The sequence below is a fragment of the Oryza glaberrima genome, chromosome 10, assembly GCF_000147395.1.
Source record: "Oryza glaberrima chromosome 10, OglaRS2, whole genome shotgun sequence".
NCBI lineage: Eukaryota > Viridiplantae > Streptophyta > Magnoliopsida > Poales > Poaceae > Oryza > Oryza glaberrima.
In genome coordinates this window covers 160,513-176,247 of record NC_068335.1, presented here as the reverse complement: position 1 = coordinate 176,247, position 15,735 = coordinate 160,513, and positions in this window count along the sequence as shown.

Below are 15,735 nucleotides of genomic sequence, written 5' to 3'. Positions count from 1 at the left end.
AGTAGTAGGTGTACAGTACGTACTCCCTTCATAAAAAAAATTCAACCTAGTATTCAATATGATGTTTTTTATATAACGAATCTAGACATACTCTTACCTTGATTCATTATACTAGAAAAAAGGGAGTAGTTTAATTAACGTAAATTTCGAGAATCTTTTTGAAAAATCTGCATGCGGCGTGATAACAGCAAGTTTAATAGTATAGCCCACTATTGGCTCCAATTCATCTATAGCCAATTTAATAGCCAATTCATACAATAGTTGCTTACTATAGTATTAATATATGGTCATACCTGTCATACACACATTGCGTCTTAGAGTCCGTGCTGCAGCTGGCTACAGATCTGTAGCCCGCTGCTCTTCTCTTTCATTTTTTATCTCATTAAAATATGTTTGCAGCTGGCTAATAGTCTACTATTGTACCTGCTAAAGACAGGTCGGTCCTGCTCTCAAACAAACTGCTCGCTTATTTTTCGTGCCAATGCTCCCTAAAGTATTTAAATATAATATACTTTCTTTAGAAACATATACTCCCATATTTATTATACTAGCATAATACCCGTGCATTGCAACGGATTCTAAATAATATTCATTAACATAAATTAAAATCTTAAATCATATATTAGCATGTCCGTGCTAACACTACGGTAAATATTTATATTAAGCAACCAAGAGAGTATGCATATTTTGACAGTCAAATATAAAATGAGATAATTTTAAAGAAATAAAAAATGCCAGATCAAGACATGTATAACACCAGCGTCAGATCCAATTTCTTTTTTCTACTCTTATATACAGAATGAAAATTTTTCATCTCCTTGCTGTAATCCATGGGCATGTTCAGCTAAACATCCATGTATTGCAAAATTAGTGTTTTGTGAGTTATCTAATGAAATCAGAGATAGATTCAAACAAAAGACCTGCCACCGGTAGGTACGAACATGAAACTACAAATAACTTTGTCCGAAATAATAATTCAATATCAAGAAAATTATATAACTAGATCCTATTTTCAAATTTAGGATAAATAATTTAATATAGAGAAAATTATAAGTTACAATAATTTGTGGATCAAATAGCTCTAAAACTAATAATGTAAATGAAAAACAACTTAAGTTAGTTAGAAATTTAGCCGACATATGAAAATCTGATTCATTAATTCTGAACGGGTGTATGATTCATTGATATAAATTAGAATTTTCATGTTCTTTTCATAGTCCTATGATCTTAATACTATGTGAGTGGCCCAAGAGCATGGTTGGACTAGACTAGGGATGGCAATTTGACCCGTTAGCCCGTTTACCCGTGGGCACAAACCCTAATAGAGTTGGGTTTGTTCTCCATTTAGTATCTATTGGCAACTTTTTGTAACAAGTTGACAAGCACGATCACAGCACCTAAACGCCTTGCGGTGATCCTAGAGTCGCCAACCACCTCAATCTAGCAAAAGCTAAACCAAGATGGGCTTTGATAACTAAACCGGCAAGCGAAGCCGATTCTAGATAACTATCCGTCTCGTGGGCAAAACGGAAGTTTTTCAGAACAAACCTACAAAGAGGTGTCGCACTCTCGCAGCGGCGGCGGACGATTTACGACGCAAATCGACAAAGATGGACAAACTAAGAGAAAACTAAAAGCAATATGAAAAACGATTCGATTGATTGATTGTAGATTGGTTGTTACAATGAACCAGCCTTACCCCCTTACATAGGGGTTGGTCTTGCCCTCTACAGGCCCTCCTCCACGTCCAACTCGGGATAGAATCCAAAGGAAACCCGAAACATGCCTTCAATCGTCCTTCATCTATGGCCGATTGAACCTGTCGTCGAAACACATTGCAATCATTAGTATAATGAGAATGAGAATCATGCCATTTACAATAAGCTCGACGCTTCAATTCCTCTTGAGACGGTATGACGTGGCCTTTAGGTAATTTAATTTGCTTTTCTTGCAAGAGATAATCAAAAATCTTATCACATTTGGCCACATCAAAATTATACTTAACCTCACTTTGCCGATCTTTACGAGGAATCGGCATTAAATTAGAACAAACAAAAGGCTTATTTTTGTTAGTCCATGACCACTCAGCAACATACATATGATGATCACCCTCATCATCACTATCACTAGCCTCAGGTTAACATTAGGCTTTTTCTCATATGGTCTAGCAAACTTCTTACTATCCTTAACACGGCTTTCCTAAGCCGGAGCCTTTTGCATGGATTGATGACTAACATCAAGAAATTGTTGGCCATCTAATCTTTCTTTAATAGGAGCAATTAAACCATTAAAAGCAAGATCAGCCAAATCCCTATAAGTTATATTTAAACTATAACATCGGTTTCTAACATCCCTAAATCTCTTAACGTAATCTATGACAGATTCATTGTACTTTTGCTTAACCGATGTTAAATCACTTATCCTAAGTTCAATTTCACCAGTATAGAAATAATCATGAAATCTTTGCTCTAATTGAGGCCAAGTATGAATAGAATTTGTCGGTAAAGAAGTAAACCATGTAAAAGCAGTGCCGGACAAAGATAAAGAAAACAAACGTAATTTAAAAGTATCAGAACTACTAGCCTATCCACATTGCGGTAAGAATTGACCTACATGCTCCCATGTGGTCCTACTGTTCTCACTACTAAATTTGGTAAATTCAGGAACTCTATAGCCACGAGGATATGAGATGCTGTCATAGTAATTAGGATACGGCTTTTGGTAAACCTTAGCACGATTCCTAGCTTCAATCCCGAATTTATCCCTAATAATTCCACTAATCAATTCCTCCATATTATCAGGCCTATGTTGATTTGGTGGTGGGTTTGGTGGCCTAATAGGTTGTGGTTGCAGCGCAATATAATTAGGCAAAATTTGCTACATGACACTCGAAAAATATGAAATTAGCTACAAGACATCATAAGATTATGGTTTTGCTGCTGGGCACTGTAAATTTGTGGTATTTTGCTACTAGACACCGTGAGCATTATTATATTATTTTCATTGGATTGAGGAGAGAGAAGCCCCATGAATTGTCCGTTTTACCATTCTGTTCAAACTAAATATGTGTGCTTAGCAGCTTAGCCTGTGTAGATTGATGGGTGCTGCGGCACTGGCTCTTGCAGGTCAATGGACCTCTCCTCATACAGACCAACGGCAAGCATGGCTGCTTTGTGTCCACTGGAGAGGGCCATGAGGATTCGGTTCCTCACGCAATTCTGTCCGGCCTCCTCGTCCATGTCGCCACCTCCACCTGGAGGATTTGATTTCTCACTGCTTCCGACCTTGCGGTGGCCAAGGAGACCGAAAAGGTTGCAGGAGAGCAGTTGGCCGTGCACCTCTTCGTCCCTCTCGACACCAATGGAGAAGCAAGGTGGTAGTACCGCAAGTTTCTAACGGAGGCCAAGAAAAAATTTGGTTGACGGTGAAAGTAAGTAAAAATTCCATTTAAATAGAAATGTAACTAAGTAGTGTAAGAACTCATGGGTGAAAGGAATTTGGAAATAAAGGTATGGATGAAGAGATCGGGCTCGCCGGAGTTTTCACCGGAGTTGGGGAAGAATGCCTTGATGGCTGTGGAGGAGAGTGGATTTTCTTAGAGGAGTTAGATTAATGTGCAAAGCAACCTGCACCGACAAAGGAGGCGAGCCATTAAGCCAAAGCCTATGAGCTAGCCCAGACTCGTACTGAAATGCTGCCGACATGCAAGCAGGCTGCTCATACCCGCGCCATTCACGCATGCTCCATGAGTGGGCGCGGGAGACGCGGGCGCACGCGCGGCCGTGGCCGACGTGGCCCCGAGAAGGCGGAAGCGTGGGCGCGGCGACAGTGGCGGAGCGAGGTGGCGGCGGCTGGAGGTTGGGGGAGGACCCGACAGGTGGGCCCCACCTGTCGGCGACCCCGGGAGAGAGAAGGAGGCGGCCGGCTCAGCTCGGCTGGGCCTCGGCCTTCGGCCGGCCCAACGGGAAGGGGAGGGAGAGAGATTGGGCCGGCAGCCCATTCGAAAGAAAAAGGGAAAAAGAAAAAGGAAAAGGAAGGAAATGGATTTTCCTAGGATTAAATATTGCTTGTGCTTAATTTTAATTGGTTAAAATTATTTCTAGAGCTCTGAAAATTCCACTGAAAATCTTATTAGCGTATTTCGACATGTAGAACTCAAGAAAAATCCCACATGCCAATTCCGATTATTATTTGCATTAATTTATTAGGGTTTCTCTTGCTTTGACTCCGGTATTTTCTCAAGGTGATTTATAAATTCAATTTAGGCTTGGGGAAAGAACTTCAAGGTGTGACAAAAGCCGATGTCATCAAGTACATGTTATCGGCTCCAATTTTGAAAGGAAGAGTTGGAAAGTGGATATGTTCCTTAACATAATTTGATCTTCGGTACGAGTCACTGAAGGCAGTCAAGGGGCAAGCTATAACCGATTTTATTGTTGAACATCGTGATGATTCAATCGGCTCGGTTGAGGTTGTGCCATGGACTTTGTTCTTTGATGGATCAGTATGCACTCATGGTTGTGGTATCGGCTTGGTTATAATTTCCCCTCGGGGGGCAAGTTTTGAGTTTGCTTATACTATCAAACCTTATTCAACTAATAATTAGGCTGAATATGAGGCAGTTCTCAAAGGGTTGCAGTTACTCAAGGAAGTTGAAGCCGATGCTATCGAAATTATGGGAGATTGTTTGCTAGTGATCAGTCAATTGGAAGGAGAATATGAGTGCAAAAATGATACATTAATGGTTTATAATGAGAAGTGCTGAGAACTAATGAAGGAATTTGGGATGGTTACTTTGAGGCATGTATCTCGAGAGCAAAATATTAAAGCTAATTATTTGGCCCAAGGGGCGTCGGGATATAAGCCGATGATCAAAGATGTCAAGATTAAGGTTGCTGCATTAACAGCCGATGATTGGAGATATGATGTACATCAATATTTACAAAATCCATCTCGATCGGCTTCTCGGAAATTGCGTTACAAAGCGTTGAAGTATACTTTGTTGGATGATGAGCTCTATTATCGGACGATTGATGGAGTGTTGCTTAAGTGTTTGAGTGCTGATCAAGCTAAGGTTGCAACCGGTGAGGTTCATGAAGGAATTTGTGGTACTCATCAATCGGCTTATAAGATGAAGTGGTTGCTTCGACGTGCGGGGTATTTTTGGCCGACAATGCTGGAAGATTGTTTCAAATATTACAAGGGATGTCAGGGTTGTCAAAAATTTGGAGCAATTCAAAGAGCACCGGCATCGGTTATGAATCCTATCATTAAAGCATGGCCATTTAGAGGTTGGGTAATTGATATGATCGGTATGATTAATCCACCATCAAGTAAAGGGCATAAGTTTATATTGGTGGCAACCGATTATTTTACCAAGTGGGTAGAGGTGATTCCTTTGAAGAAGGTTGATTTTGGGGATGCTATACAGTTTGTTCAAGAGCATATAATCTATCGATTTGGTATTCCTCAAACCATCACAACCGATCAAGGTTCAATCTTCGTGTCCGATGAGTTTGTTCAGTTTGCCGATAGCATGGGTATCAAATTGTTGAATTCTTCACCATATTATGCACAAGCTAATGGGCAGGCCGAGGCATCTAACAAGAGTCTGATCAAGTTAATTAAGAGAAATATTTCTGATTATCCTCGGCAGTGGCATACTCGATTGGCCGAAGCATTGTGGTCTTATCGGATGGCTTGTCATGGGTCGATCCAAGTCCCTCCTTATAAGCTTGTTTATGGACATGAGGCTGTTTTACCATGGGAGGTTAGAATCGGTTCACGAAGAACAGAGTTGCAAAATGATTTGACAGCCGATGAATATTATCATCTCATGGCCGATGAAAGGGAAGACTTGGTTCAATCTAGATTAAGAGCCCTTGCGAAGGTTACCAAGGATAAGAAACGGGTTGCTCGGCATTACAACAAGAAAGTGGTACCCAAGACTTTTTCGGAAGGTGAACTTGTATGGAAGTTGATTTTGCCGATTAGGACTCGGGACAACAAATTCGGTAAGTGGTCGCCGAATTGGGAAGGACCGTTCCAAATCTATAAGGTTGTGTCTAAGGGAGCTTACATGTTGCAAGGACTCGATAGAGAAGTCTATAGACGAGCGCTAAATGACAAGTACTTGAAGAAATATTACCCAAGTGTTTGGGTTCATGCATGATCAGCTGATGTTGCCGATACATGACAGCCGATGACTTTGCATCGCCTTGAGATGACCGATATTGTTATATCGCCCTTAGTTGTTTTCATATTGTAATCGGTTGGGTTTTGCCGATGTACAATGGCCGATATGGTTATATTGCCCTTAGTTGTTTTCCTATTGTAATCGGTTGTGGTTTGCCGATGTACAATGGCCGATATGGTTATATCGTCCTTAGTTGTTTTCCTATTGTAATCGATTGTGGTTTGCCGATGTACAATGGCCGATATGGATTATATTGCCATTAGTTGATTTTATAATTTTATCAATGCTTTTGACATTGTAAAATTAGGGGGGCACATATATATGAAAAATTGCAAATTTTCGAGCAAAATGTGGAGTTACATTGAATCGGCAGAGAAGTTATTAATATGAGTTACATAAAGAGTCAGAGTTTCTTAGCTGATTACAAAATTCCTAGGACCTATTACACAAGATATCACTGAGAAAAATATTGCTGGATAGCCGAAATAGCTCTCTGCCTAATTTGTTCTATTTCTTCAATGGCTTGGGCATCTTGAGCATCGGTTCTAGGGATGACTTTTAGAGACTTGGTCATGTCAGCCGCATTCTTGATAGCTGATTTCAATCTGGACTTTTGTTCTTCATCGGCATTTGGTAGATCGGCTAGCTTTTGCTTTTCTAGATCCAGCTCGGCGTTGCATTATTCGAGTTGAGCTATTAAATCAATCTTGCGAGCTTCAAGCCGATCTATATTCGACTGAATTGGCCCAATAGAGAGTTGATCTAACTTGGCTTTCTCTTCATGCACAAGCTGCCGATTGGCTTGGATAGTAGCTTCAATGTTTTTCCGTTCTCGCCGATCGGCTATCCGTTGCTCAGCCTTCTCTAGCTTAAATTGGTGATGTTCAAGGTACACGGCTAGAGTGATGGTGTTTGCCAGATCGTCCGGAATTGAGGCTTGGATTTCAGCAAATCGTGCCCGGATTGAACCACAATCAGCCACTAGATTATCCAGCGAAGATTCTAGCCGAAGGGATATGTCTTCAAGTGTTTTCTTGACAGTGTCGTCCAAAGGGGCTAGAGCCTTGCTTGTAGTTTCTTCTTCTGTCTCATCAAAGTAATCTTTGATATCAAAAGAAAACAGATCGGCTAAGGCCTACAAAAGAGAAATTTAAAGACAATTAGATGACAAACAGATATAGCCGATCTAAGACTTAGTGTTTAAAAGAAACTTACTAGGATAGCAGGAGCAGCTGGTTGTACTTCTTCTTCAACATGGTGACTCCCTGCAGCCGATGGAGTTTTATCGCTTGATGATTGCTGGACAGGAGAAGAAGGAGGAGGAGGTTGAAAAGAGACAAGTATTAGACATGATCGACTGAGGTCAACTGGTGTTGACAGAAAACACGAGGCCTAGGAGATCTTCTTAACTCCAGTGCAGGTCCAAAGCTTGCCTTCGGATGTATGAGCGTGCCAGTTGATTTGATCCTGCAATCAACAAGAAATACAAGCAAAGAAACCGTGGTTAAATCTATAAATGATAGCCGATCGACTAATTGCCGATGACATATCATTTATCTCCGGGCCGATGTCATATGTGAATCGATCGGCGATCATAATTAAGTGACAGGAAACTAAATCTACTCGATCGGTTGTAGATATCAACAATATATAATCTTTATATCGATATATACTTAAATCAAGTGATTGAGATAGATCGGTCACCATGCCGAGACAATATAAATCACTTAGATCGAAATATATATTAATAACAGGATTATATATGTTTATAGCATAGCCGATCAAATAGATCTAGCATGTATCGGCTAATACTCCGATACTACTTTATATTAAGATATTAAAGCAGGGAAAATACTCAAGCAGAAGCCTAATATACTTAGATGCAACAAGATCTTGATATAAAGGGTAGATTTAACATGTCAATGAAGCATATAAAGCAAATATAGTTAAATCAGATAAGATCGGCTGAAACTCCGATGCTACCCTAATCGGCAACTAGAAGGCAGGCTAGAAATTGATATTCTAAACACGACTTAATAGATCAAACTCAACTGATGCGGCATTAAGTACGAAAAGAAGAACAATATCTAGACAATCAAGCCGCTGGAAGTTTCATAGAGTGGTGGATATCTCATATAATCTAAACCAACATCGATATTTAACCTAATCGGCTGCCCTCTATTAGCAGATGTTAGCCGATTGTAGGTTAGATGGCGATATTGTTAGAGATTATGTAAGATATATGATAACTTAACGAATTACATAAACAAGATTAGAGTATCATAAAGATGGAAGCACTAATCCCGAGAATACAAGCCGTCATAACAAGTTTTACCTCTTGTTGAAGATCGAAACCGATGCAGCTCAACCCGAAAGCAAGAACTCGTCGAAACAAAACTAAAGCAAAAGGGTGGCGATGCGCCGAAATTGTATTGAACGTGTGTGTTAAAAGTTACATAGGGCTCGGGGTCTATTTATACTCGAGAATTACAAGATATGCCCATACCGGACACGACTATTATCTCTAACAAACTCTAAGATACCATAAGTCTTTGCGGCAGACTTTTGCCCACATTTATCTATAAGGAATTTACATAAAACATCCTAATTAATAGATATAATTGCCTTCCCAGGACTCCATCCTTGTGTGGCAATCATCTTGAAGTACATTAACTTGAACCCGATGTCATGTACAAGTCGTATTGTCGGGATCAGCTACACCGGCTTTCCTAGCCCGACTCAGACTCAGCCAATCTCATCGTAGCCGATCTAGACTCCAGCCGATTCCTGCTCTGTTTTCAAACTCGATCTCCGCTTCTGACTTTGCTTCGATCTAATCTTCTCTCCCAACGCCGATGTTACCAAATTTGGTTGTTAACAACTGGTGAAAGGATTAAAAACATCTTACTGGTGGAGCCGGTTTGAGAGTTGGTGCTGCCGATTTCTTTTTCACAGCAATTCTCTTTTTCTGCAAAGACAAAATTAATGAGTGATCGGCTGAGGATAAATAGTTATTAAAGGAAACAGAGAGAGATATTTACCCTGGAGAAGTGAGCTGGAGCAGAGGGAGTCGGAGGAGTTTGTTTGGGTGAAGCCGATGGAGTTCTTTTAGTATCACTTGCTTCATCTGCGGCTTGATCAACATCCTCTCCGATCTCTTCTTCATCCAGAGCTTCTTCGATGGATGGGTCCAGGGCAGGCAGATCATCGGTTGGCTTGGGTTTCTTTAATTTGGCCTTCTTTTTTGGGGCTGGAGCTGATGTGTCCACAGCCGATGACCTGGTTCTTCTCTTTTTACCGGCACCGGCTGGTTCTCTGATCAGCCCTTGGAGAAGAGTTGAAGTCCTGAGGGCATTATAGCCGATGACAGGTGTAACATACTGAAAATCTGCTATTTTCTAAATATACATCATGCCAATTCTTATGTTTTTAATAACTTCCTAAACCTAAGAAATTATAATTAGAGGGACCTCCTAAAACTAACATGCATAAAATCCCCTGTTTGGTATTTAAAATCTTTCGTGGTTTTATTCTAAAAATTGGTCTTGTTAAATTGAGGTATTTACTTTGATTTGATTTAGCACCTTAAATCTTCTTTTGTAAAATTCCTTTATTTCAATTTAATTAAAAACCCTTTTATGAATTATGGTCCAAGAAACCTTCCCATATTACCTTTGAACCTAAACCACTGAAATTCCGATTCTATTGGAATTAATTGTTAACCCATCCTTTGATCTTAAACCTATACTTTGATTCTCGATCCAAATATCCAAATTCCTTCTTTTATCTAACCACCAATTTAGAATCGATCCAAATATCCAAATTCCTCCTTTTATCTAACCACCAATTTAGTTCCTACAGCTTACCCCTTCTCGGCACAAGAATTGTATTATTACAAACACTATGAATAATTGCTCTTGTGCTAAGGAAATAGATTATATCCTTGTCATCTAAATCCCCTTTTAGCCTCAAACAATTCTTTGAAACCCATGCCATAGATTTCGGGGCTAAAAATCCTATTTATCTTCCTCCATTTATGTCCTTCCCATATTCCCAATAATAGGTTCAATTTTAGGAATCATAGTTTTCACGCTAATTTATATCTCTCTCCCTCTCATTTGAGTGCATCAAATAAATTCCATTTTATCCCTCAAAATATTGCACTCAAACTAGAAATTATCCTTTTTGGGATTATCTTAAATATAATTTCCTTCCGAAATTTCCTATTCAAATACCTCTAAATCAATTATCTAAATCTATAGAAAAATTAGACTTCTTACCTTTTGTTTTTGGGCCGAATACTCTTTCTCTCTCTGCTTGGCCCAGGTCGGCCCATCTAGCCCAGGCCGAGCCGCGTTCTTCTCTGTGGGCGCCTGTAACGCCCAGCCGCCACCGCCGTGCACCATAAGCGCCGCCGCCCACGGCTTGCGCCGCCGCCTTGCCGACCACGCCACGCCGACGTCGTGCCGTGTCCGTCCTCCTCCGCCGCCCAACACTCCCATCGTCGCCGCGTGTGCGCGCCGCCATGGATGTCCAATGAGAAGCAAAAGCCGGCGCCGTACTCTACTCCTTCACGCCGCCGTCGTCATATCCTCCTTCGCCTCCTCCTCTCGAACCGCCATTGACCACCGCCCTATTTCCGCCTATTTATAGCCGTCGAGCTCGCCCTTTTCCTACACATACATCCGAGCTCAAGCTCTTCTTCTCTCTCTCCTCCCCATGCCGGCCGTCGGCCGATCTCCCTCGTTGGAGCATTGCCGACCAAGCCCTCGCGCCAATAGCTTCGCCTCGACGAAGCAAATCCATTCCCTAACCTTTCCCTTCCTTTCCCCTTCCGAGATTAGCCACGACCGTTACTTCCCAAACCGGCCGGGGCAAGCTTTTGGCCATCGCCGTTCCGGCCATCTCCCTTTTCCCCTTGGTTAGCTACCACCCTCCCCGGATGCGCGTCGCTCGGGAACATGTTTTGACGCCGACGTCGCAGCCTCTCGACCACCGGAGCACCGGCGCCTCACTCGTCCTCATCTCTCTCCCCTCTCGGCTGCAACAGAAGAAGAGAGGAGGAAACGAAAGGAAGAACAAGGAGAAAAAGAAAAAGGCTGACAGGTGGGCCCATGAATAGTAACCTTTCATATTTTCTAGATTTAATTCAAATCCTATACTTTAGAAGCCCATATCTCCTAAACCGTAAATCCGATTCTAGTGAAACTTGGACCTAAATTCATCTAAGTTCAAACCATACATTTTGGTACCAAATTTGCTATTTTAATATTTTATTTGAATTTCCTTAATTTATTCAAATACCATTTGAATAAATATTTGATTTAATCCTATAATTGAATTTATAATTTAAACTTATATTTGCTTTTTGATTATTTCCGTTTATTCCCAAAATACCCTTTAGCCACTAAAAAGCCGCCGGTTGGAACTTTACGCCTTCCATGGGGACGTTCGCAGTTTACTATCCCCGATGTCGGAACGTTGGTTGTAAAGCCCGGCAAAACCCGAACCTAAGGTCGAAGTGCTGCTCCTGGCACCTCACGCCTCGATGCGTATAGTGGTCGGAGCTTCACTATTCCCCCGACCTCCACAGCATGCCACACAGTTAGCTCTTGGGCTCTGTGTGATCCTAGCCGCTCCGCCGCCACTCACGGTTGTCGGAGTAACACTTCCGCCCCACTAAACCCACACAAACCTCCTATCCCTCTAGCCGTTATGTTGTCTGATGACACCGGCTAGAGAAGATACCAATTCTAGTCATTATACTGTCCAACTCTAGCAACGACTAGCAAACACCCAAATCCCAGCCGATATTCATCCTACCTCGATATCGGCTTAATCAAATGAAACCCCAGCCAGCCTGCTATCCAAATTCCATACCAACCATTTACCCTTCTACTACCCATAGCCTATGCATGAAATACGAGCCGATATGCTATCCTATTTCAGCATCGACTCGAGAACAATGAAATCCTAGCCATTCTTCTACCAAAGCCCAACCTCGACCAATGCTAGCCACATAACCACTTAACCAGTTAGATTATTCATTATATCCCTTACTCTCCAAGAAACTAAAACCCACACATGAAATATAAGTAACAAATGTTGCTTAATCTCCTCTGGCCTCCAACCCTTTAGAACCTACACATATTAGCCCACTAATCCCTATACCCTATAAAGGAATAGCTTATACCCTAAACCCTAGCTCTCTTAGCCGCCTATCGATCTCTTGTTATTTTATGGCTTTTATTGAAATTGGCTCTTCCTCTTCTTCAGTAGAGTTTATTTTATTTTGGATGGCAACCTGTGGTATTTCAAGGATCAGATAATCAGGTTGCCTATCTTGGAGTTATTTGCGTTGGAGCAAGGCAAGTTATTATTCCTCCCCTTTGAGCATAATTATCCTATATTCTTATATTTCTATTCTATGCATTAGTCATTCATGATTTTGAATGCATAACCTGAACATAGCAAACCAGATATGCTAGCTTTGCTTAGCCCTACCTAGTTAGTCTGCATAAAAATATAATGAACTTAGATTGGGACAGTACGTAGGAATTGGTTGATTTCCGGGTGGCTAGTACTGTCTCAGTCAATATAGTTATTACCAAGTACTTATGTCAAACGAACGAGTACGACCGCAATTCTAGAATGGGGACAAACCTTGCAAAGTAGGTTATCTAGCAAAGGTGGTACCTCTGTACAGTGGTTCTATTTTAAGTCCTCGCGCAGGAGGCAATTATATGCCGCGAAGGGCAAATGTGACATTTACCGAGGCGCAGGTAAATGATTTATTGAGCTCAAATATATATAATTGTGAAAACCTGGTTGAGATGACGGGGGTCTCTCAACCTGTTCTCTCTCTAAAAACCTCGGGAACGCTAGAACTCCTCTCGTTGCTGATAACGTTACGTTCAGAGCGCATGAGGATGAGAGTTCATGGAACAGGTGCCACTGATGTTAGTAACCGAAAAGCTTTGCCATGACTAAGCTAATGAATATTAGTATGTCATGGATTGTGTGTAAAGCGTACATTTACTGCAGTAAAAAAAACATGAATCTATTCGAAAAGCCGTGCTCACGGAATTGAGTATCGGGAATCATATGGTACTTTGGTTAGAAACCTAATTCAAGATTTTACTAAATGCTGCTGCATTTAAAACATCAGGCTTTTTCTATTTCTATATTCTCTGCTTTCTGCAAGTAATCGTAATCTTACTCAAATATTGTCCTTTCATACATTCATTATTGAATATAATAGCTTGCTGAGTACGTTGTACTCACCCTTGCTTCAACCCCCTTTTTCCAGAGTTAAATTGAAGTTCTTGCTGAAGCCAGGAGTTCAATCATATAAGTTAGTCTTATTTCAACATAGTTCTCGGATCTAGATTAGTTGGATGGTTTAAGTCTATAGCAAAACCTTAGAGTTGAGTCACTCTATAGCTTCTGCTGTAATAGTTAGCCACAATCTTGTAAATTTCCCTATTATTTTATGTAATAACAACTCCTTTGGAACCTTATTCAAATGTACGCAATGAAGATCCAGATTCTTGAAGCTGTATCAATCTACTGATCCAGGGCTTGATACAGTTAAACACGTCGGTTTCTGAATCATTAGTTTTGGGACCCGACATAGGGGGAGATGGCCCGTCTCCATTAGGAACCAGACCTGGGGCGTATTCGATATTTCTGCCACTATTGTTTTGATGTGGAGGGGAAGATTCTGTTGTCTGCAAAACAAAAGATAAGATTAGTCAAGTTATGAATCGGCTGACAATTGTTCAAATACAATTAATAAGATTAAGGCTTACCTGAGGTATGACATCAGGAAAGAGATCTGTCATATACATTGAGGCTGGTTGGTGGAACAGATGCAGCTTCCGTTCACCCCACCATCTGTCAAAGTTTTTGCTCCTGAACCTTGCCAGCTCTATATTTTCAATGCTGCCCAGAGGAGGTCCTTGGAGATTGAGCAGCTGATCCATCATCAAGGTTGAAGAAATTTCCCCTCGGCACTGGATCTTATCGGCAAAGAATAAGCCGATTGGGAGTTGGCCCATTCTAAGTTGTCTGGCTGAGCTCATTGGGTGATAGAATTCAAAAGAGACTTGGATGTTTCTTCCCTGATGAATGCCGACAGGAAGGATGCATGGGCTGATTGCAGGTGAGAAAACTTCCCTGGACTTTTGGTATCTTTCATGATTGATGTCTTCAAATCTAAAGTCCGATGGGAGCTCAAGATTTGCTGAGTCTTCATAAGGAAACCAGACCCGGGCATCTTTTGAAAGCCCTCATAAAAGCTGCAGAACCAATCTTTGAGCAGTTCAACCGATAGTTTTGCTCCAGCATTGGCTGGTGTGGATGCATATTCCCCATAAGACATACATCTGCGATGGGTGTGTTCTTCTCTATCATCTTCTGTGATCGTCTCCAGTCTTGGGAATTCGGCTTTTGTCACAGATGGCCGATTGACAACTTTCATGACCATTAGATTTAGCCAAGTCTGCAACAGCCACCATGGTCCACCTGCTCCAACTACTGAGCCGACAGCTATCTTGGCCGATGCATTATTCAACATTTAATATAGATTGCCGAGGAGGATTTTGCCTGGAGGAAATTGCTTCTTCGATTCTAGGGCTTCGGCTACAAATTACCAATTGGTTGTAGGACCACAACTGGATCCACAGAAGAGGAACTTTTCTAGCCACATTAGCAAGAAAGCTACATATTCCCGAGGATTGACATGCCCTTTGCCCATATATGCTGCTACATAGCCAGACCAACCCCCTATGCTTTTGGTCATGAAATCAAATTGGTTCTTGGTGTTCATGCTCATAGGGTTAGCTGATGAGGTTACATCTAATCCAGTGATCATGGTGATGTCGATCAGAGTTGGAGTCATCGGCCCTTGGTTGAACAAAATGGCATTGATGGTATTGGACCAGAAATAGGTGGCGGCGGCCATCAGAGGTTCATCTTTAGCTGAATTGGCTATGGTAAGAGCAAGCGCTTGGCCGATTCCGATCTCGTCCCAGTGAACTTTCTTGCTAGCCGATACGCGCTTGTACCATGTAATCTAGCTCTTCTCGGGTGGGGTTTTCTCAAGAGATGGCCAAGATTTAAAGGTGTTCTTCCAGTGACCTAGATCTGGGTTGGCTAATCTGAAAGGAATCCTATTTGTTTCACCGATGATAAACTTAGTAGGATCAGGGTTGCCAACTGGGCCGAGGAAGTAATAATTCTCGTGTGACAGACTTGGGATTGCAACTAGATTGGAGAGGCGCTACAAATTCAAAGGAACCAAGAAGGGGAAAACGAGATAAGGAATAAGAAAACCAATCTACTGCGAGAGAAGGGGATCTAGCCGATGAGAACTTACCTCAGCGTACTCGGCTGATGGTGCGGCAGACGGGCTAGCAGAGGACGACATTGCCACGGGCGGAGATCTGGCCGGAGATGGAGTCGCCTGGGGGTCGCCTTGTGCGCCGGAGAAATCGCCGAGGAGAGAGAAGACGGAGCTTGCTTCGGCGGTGAAAACG